The 7,163-nt window shown below is 37.0% G+C and overlaps 1 pseudogene; it reads right to left on the bottom strand.

The window, feature by feature from the left end:
- Nucleotides 1-5,857: 5,857 nt before the first annotated feature.
- LOC103581259 lies at nucleotides 5,858-6,748 on the bottom strand (annotated as a pseudogene).
- Between the last annotated feature and the right edge of the window lie 415 nt (nucleotides 6,749-7,163).

Genomic DNA, 7,163 nt, shown 5'->3' with positions numbered 1-7,163 from the left:
GTTTGTTTTTTGTCTTTTTAAAATATAGTCTGACAATCTGACTTTTGATCGGATTCGCATTTAATGTTATTATTGTTATGATTAGATTAGTATATCCCATTTTACTTTTTATTTTCCCTATGTATATATATTTTTCTATCTCTCCTTTACTGTCTTTCCTTTTGTTCACTAAGTGGATACTTTCTAGCATAACATTTTAATTCCTTTAACGATTTATAAAATATGAGTCTGCTTTATTTTTCAACTTTATTCTTTAGAGTACGTTTAGATTTACAGAAAAACTGTGAAGATAATACAAAGGTCCCATATGTCCTGCACCCAGTTTCCCTATTATTAGCATCTTCATTACTGTGGTACATTTGTTACAATAGATAAATTAATGATGATACATTATTAACTGAAGTATCTACTTTATTCAGATTTTTAAAGTTTTTCTTGATTTTCTTTTTCTGTTTCAGGATTCCATTTGGAATACCACATTACATTTAGCCATCATGTCTCCTTAGGTTTCTCTATGGCTGAGGCAGTGTCTCTGACTTTCCTTGTTTTTATAACCATGACAGTTTTAAGAAGTACTGGTCAGGTATTTTGTGGAATGTTCCCCTACTGAGATTTTACTGATGTTTTCCTCATGCTTAGACTGCAGTTATGTGTTCTGGGGAGGAAGACCAACAAACATAAAGTGACATTTCATCATATTATATCAAGGGTACTTGCTATTAACATGATTTATCAAAATTTTTGACATTGATTACCTGAGGTCGTATTTGCCACATTTCCCCCTCTCTTTCCATACTCTCCACTTTGGAAGTCACTATGTACAGCACACACTTAAAAAGTGAGAAATTATGCTCTACCTCCTTGATGGCAGAGTAACTTTATTGATCTTTAGACTATTTGTTATTTTCTCGGTGGTTGCTTCAGGGCTTAGAGACTATCTCTTATCAGAATCTCCTTCAAATTAATAGTAACTTACTTTCAGTGAGATATAGAAAATTTGCTCCGTTCTGCCCCCCTTTGTGTGATTATTGTAATACATGTCTATATACAAGGGTACTTCAAAAAGTTCATGGAAAAATAGAATTGAAAGATAATATAAGTCTTTCCATGAGCTTTTTGAAGACCCCTTGTATGTTACAAACCCAACAAAACAGTGCTGTAATTGTTGCTTTATATAATCCTATGTCTTTCTAAGAAACTAAGAACACACACATATGGTATGTATATATATATAAATTTTAAAAAACATTTACCATTTCTAGTACTCTTCAATTTTACCCATGGTTTAAAGTTAACATCTGATGTCATTTCCATGCTACGCTATAACTTCTTTCTTTCTCCCTTCTTCATAATGTTATTGTAAGGTTTATTATATTTCTGTATGTTATAGGTTCAATAACCCCATTTTTAAAAAGAGTTATGGAGATATAGTTCATATACCGTACAATTCACGCATGTAACTTGTACAATTCAATGGTTTCAGTATATTCACAGATATGTGCAACCATTGTCACAATTTTAGAACATTTTCAGCACCTCGGAAAGAAATTCTATATTCTTTAGCTGTAATCCTCCTACCCCTTCCTCTCCTCCTCCAGCCCTAAGCAACCCCTAATCTACTTTCTGTCTCTGTAGAATTGCCTATTCTGGACATACCATAGAAATGGAAGACATAGCATATCTCTGGTCTTTTGTGACTGGCTTCTTTAACCTGGCATCATGTTTTCAAGATTCATTCATGTTATATTGTGTACTCCATCCCTTTTTATGGCTGAGTAATATTCCATTGTGTAGATATATACACTTTATTTATCCATTCATCAGGTGCGGGACATTTGGGTTATTTCTACCTTTTAGCTATTATGAATGTGGCTCTATGGTTGACTACAAGTTTTTGCATGGATATATTACGTGTTCTTTGGTATGCACCTAGGAATGGAATTGCTAGGTCCTATGGTAACTCTATGTTTAGCCACTTGAGGAGCCACCAGACTCTTTTCCAATGTGGCCACATCATTTTACATTCTCACCTGCTGTGTATGTTGTCTATAGGAAACCAGCTTAAAAATATAAAGACAGATTAAAAGACATTTCTATCCCTCATGACATTGCTGTCATCCATTTCACTTATTGATGGCTATAATCAGCCAATATATTGTTGCTATTTTTATTTTGAACAAACTAATTGGCTAGATCAATTAAGAGTAAGAAAAATAAAGGATTTTACTCTGCCTTAATTTATTCCTTCTCTAACACTTCTTTTCTTTATGTAGACCTGAGTTTCTGACCTATATCACTTTCCTTCTCTCTGAAGAACTTCTAGCATTTCTTGCAAGACAGGTCTGGCGGGACAAATTCCCTCAATTTTTGTCTGAGAAAGTATTTCACCTTCATTTTTGAAGGATGCGGTCTTTTTTCCTGACACTAAATGTGCAGGGTTTTCCTACACCAATTCACTGACTCTCCAACACCAACTGGGTGTCCAACAATTCAATTCAATTCTGACACTCCTTCTTAGAGTTGGCAAACACCCCAAAGGTTAAGGTGTCAGTCCCATAAGACTTCAGAAGCTAGCCACAAATGGGGTGCCCAAGCTACACACACTTCTGCTCTGCTGACTACAAATTCAGGGGTTCCCACAAATCACCCCCTCAGTTTTCATAATTTTCTAAAATGATTCACAGAACTCAGGAAAACACTTTCTTTATGTTTACCATTTTATGATAAAGGATACAACTCAGTAGTAGTCAAATAGATGAGATGAGTAGGACATGGTCTGGGGGAGGGGGGTACACAGAGCTTCCATGCCCTCTCTGGGCATGCCGCCCTCCCAATACTTCAATGTATGCATTAACCTGGAGGCTCCCAGAATCTCATTTTCCAAGAGTTTTTATAACCCAATTTTCAGCCGCTCCTCCCCTCTGCAGAAGACAGAGGATGAGGCTGAAAATTCCACCCTTTAATCACGTGTTCCAGTGACAAGACCCCTCCTGAAGCGATCTAGAGTCCTCACACTGAGTCACCTCACTAGTATAAATTCAGGTGTGGTGGCAGGTGAATCATTATGAATAACACAAGATGCTCCTATTACTCAAGAAATTGTAAGAGTTTTAGGAGCACTGTACTGTAAAGGGTAATTTAGGTGCGTGAAGAATTCTAGGTTGGTGGGTTTTTTCTTTCAGCAGTTAAAATATTTCACTACACTTTCTTCTGGTTCACCTGGTTTCTAAAGAGAAGACCAACATAATTCTTATCTTTGTTCCTCTAAAAAGTGTTTTTATTTTCCTCTGGCTTCTTTCAAAAATTTGTCTTCAGTTTTCTGCAGTTTAAATATGACATGCCTAAGTGTAGTATGATTTAAATGTGTCCCCCCAAAGTTCATGTGTTGGAAACTTGATGCAGCAGTGTTGACAGGTGGGTCTGTAGGAGGTGTTTGGGTCATGGGGGCACCACCTTCATGAATAGATTAATGCCATTATTGAGGGAGTGGTTTCATTACTATGGGAGTAGGTTGCTTATAAAAGGATGAGTTTGGCCCCCTTTTCTCTCCCCTTCCCTCTCTCTCTCTCTCCTGAAGCAGGACACCCTTTTCCTGTTGCCCATGGACATCAGAACCCCTGGTTCTTCAGCCTTTGGACTCTGGGACTTGCACCAGTGGCCTCCCAGGGCTCTTGGGCCTTTCCTCAGACTGAGAGTTACACCACTGGCTTCCTCAGTTCTCAGCCTTCTGACTTGGACTAAGCCACGCTACGCCAGCTTCTCTGGTTCTCCAGCTGGCAGACAGCCTGTCTTGTGACTTCTCAGCCTCCATAATTACGTGAGCCAATTCCCCTAATAAATGCTATTCAGTTTGGGAAGTTTCTGTTACCATATCTTCAAGCTCAATGATTCTTTTCTTCATTGTCCAGTCTACTGATGAGCCCAAGAAACACATTCTTCATTTCTAGTACTGTGTTTTCATTTTGTAATATCTTCCTTAGATTTTTTTTGTAGAGTTTCCATCTCTCTGCTTTAATTACCCCTACATTCTTGCATGTTGCCCACTTTTTTCATTGGAGCCTTTAACATATTAATCATAGTTATTTAAAATGCTCACTCTAATAATTCCACAATCTCCACTGTATCTGAATCTAGATCTGAAGCCTCTTTTGTCTCTTCAAACTGTGTTTTCTTTTGTTTAAGGGTTTTGTTTTTATTTTTTATCTTTTAAGCATGCATTGTAATTTTTGTTGAAAGCTGGACATGATATTAGGCAAAAGGAAATAAGATAGATAAGCCTTTAGTATAAGTTTATGTTTATCTGGCTAGGAGTTAGGCTGAGTTCATTTGCTGTAGCTGTTAGGTGTTGGGGGTTAAAATTTCCACTAGATTCCTTGTTTTTGTCTCCTCTGTTATCTTTGGTTTTCCCTAGATGATCTTTCTTAACTAGTGTCTGAGCTTTACGTTCTTTTAGCTGAAATCCACTGTTATTACATAGGAGGTTGATTAATGTAGTGGGAAGGTGGGGTGAGGGGGAGCATTCTATAATCCTATGATTAGGTGTCAGTCTTTTAGTGAGCCTGTGCTTTTGGTCTGTGTCCTTTATAACTACCCCCAGATTCCCCTGCCTCTAACCCCAGGCAAGAGAAGAAAGCTAGAGGTGGTTGGAGGTGGGTATTTACTTTCTTCCACATCAAACCTTAGAGGGCCCTGAAGTTGGGTATTTGCCTTCCCTCATGTTGAACACTGGAGGGAGCTGGAGGTGGCCACTTGCTTTTCTCCAGGCTGATTAGGCTCCGGTAAAACTCAACAGGGTTAGGTTCTGATAAAACAATCTTTTGATGCAAGTCCTTTCTCAAAAAGAATGGAATGCTCTGGGCATATTTCAGAATGAGTACATTTCTGCTTCCTCTGATCTTCACTCTGATAACCTTGTGGGGCTCCTAGAGGTAAAACTCATGAAGGTACAGGGGCTCCCCTAAGACTGAGCCCCTAGAGTTTTTAACTCTTATGCTAGTCTACACTGAGTTTCCAGCAATTCATCAGTGACAGTTTAGGTGTTCTAAAAAATACTGTCTCCGGTGGTGTGCTTCTGCTCCCAGTAAGCTGTGAATCTGTGTCTGTATGTCTCTCCAGTTTTCAGGACAGTGGTTTGTCCTGTGACTTCAGTCCTCTGAAGTATCTAAGAGTTGTTGATTTCTGGTTTGTTTAGACTTTTTTTTTGTGAGAATGGGAGTGACAACTTACAAGCTCTTCACATGTCAGAAGAGAAAGAAAAATAAGTTTATTTTATACTTTAGAATTCTTACCAAACACTTTATTTTTGGTTACAATTCATATTTTCTTAAGATAGAGAAAAGATGGTATTATTTAATGTGAAAAAACTTGGTAGAAGACATCCTATACGTAATGCTTATTTTATACTCATTTTAGATTCACATAAGCAATTCCAACACATATGACTTATTTGATGTGATTCATAATATAATGTAGTACAGCCAGGACTTACAGTAATAAGTAGTAGTGCTTTATAGTAATGCTTTCATACCTTGTGAATTGTCCACATATGGTTTTCTAATTTTCTTCTAAGTAGTCCACTTATTAATATTTTAAAAGCCTTTGTAGTCCACAGTGAACATTTATCCTTTAATAAGCAAGTTGTACTTTCTGTAATATCTTCTAGAAATACTTTGGAATTGCACCTGGAATATGATTTCCACAGAAACATAGCTATATACTTTTCTAAATATATTCAATTAATGGGCTTATCCTTGTAAGATGTGATACATCATAAGGTTTGATTTCTACTGAAAGCTTTCTGTCACTGTAATTTCTAGGTGAAGATATTCCCACATTACTTTCTCTTTTAGGGAATTTATTATTTATGAATCCTTTTATGTCAACAGAGAGCTGAGCTATGTCTGAAGGCTTTCCTGCATTGATTGCATTTGTAGGGTTTTTCTCCTGTGTGAGTTCTGTGATGTATAATGAGGTCAGACTTCTTAGAAAAGGCTTTTTTACACTCATTATATTCTTAAGGTTTCTCCCCAGTATGGATTTACTGATGTCTACTGAGGCATGACACTTCACTGAAAGCTCTCTCACACTTAGTACAAATATAAGGTTTCTCTCCTGTGTGTACTCTCCAGTGTACAAAGAGGTGTGACTTTCTGCTGAAGGCTCTCCCACATTCTTCACATACATAGGGTTTCTCTCCAGTATGAGTTCTCTGATGAACATAGAGGTGTGATTTTTGGAAAAAGCCTTTCCCACACTCATTACATTCATAGGGTTTCTCCTCAGTATGAATTCTCTGATGTTCAATGAGGTGTGACTTACAGGAGAAAGCTTTTCTACATTCAATGCACTTACAAGGTTTTTCTTGAGTATGCATTCTCAAATGTATAATGAGATTTGATTTCTTGCTGAAGACTTTTCCACACTCAGAACACATAAAGGGCTTTTCTCCTGTATGAGTTCTTTTATGTATAATGAGGTCTGAATTCTGGAAAAAGGCTTTCCCATATTCACTACATTCATTCTTTTTTGCATATCTTCTACTGCCACTAAATAAATCTAAATAGTTCAGATTCCTACCATAAGAGTCACATTTTTGGAATTTTTGCTTTGAAGAAAGAAAGCCTGTGCTCAGATAAAGTATATTTCCAAACATATTACACTTATTACCGTTTTCCTCAGTCACAGTTCCCTGGCCAATGAATGCAACATTCCTCAGAAACATTCCTTGGTTCTCCTGATGCCTCTTCATGTGGTCAACTTGCCAGATTTCTTCTAGAAAAAAGCATAATAAACTATATATTGGTGAATATATCTGCTAGTGTATTATGGCTCCTAACTTTTTGCCATATTATGAGATTGAATCTTTACTTTCAGGCCTAATATCCATATTTAAAAGAAACACCAAGGCTAAATGGAATCTATCCCCCCTGCGCTTTGCAATAATGAAAACCACAACTTAAAAAAAAATTGTAGTACAAACAGAAACAAAATATGACAATTAACACAAGTATATCTGACTATATACAAACAGAACTTTGCAAACTGGGGAGAAAAACTGAAATAATCCTGAGGAATAGTAAACAGAAACAAAGAAGGAGAGCCCCTAGAGGATCAATGAAGAGAGATTATCTAGCAGAATTAAAGATGACTGGGGTGACAATGGT

Source organism: Galeopterus variegatus, unplaced genomic scaffold (assembly GCF_000696425.1).
Source record: "Galeopterus variegatus unplaced genomic scaffold, G_variegatus-3.0.2 Scaffold12673, whole genome shotgun sequence".
Lineage (NCBI taxonomy): Eukaryota > Metazoa > Chordata > Mammalia > Dermoptera > Cynocephalidae > Galeopterus > Galeopterus variegatus.
This window is presented reverse-complemented; position numbering and strand designations above follow the sequence as displayed.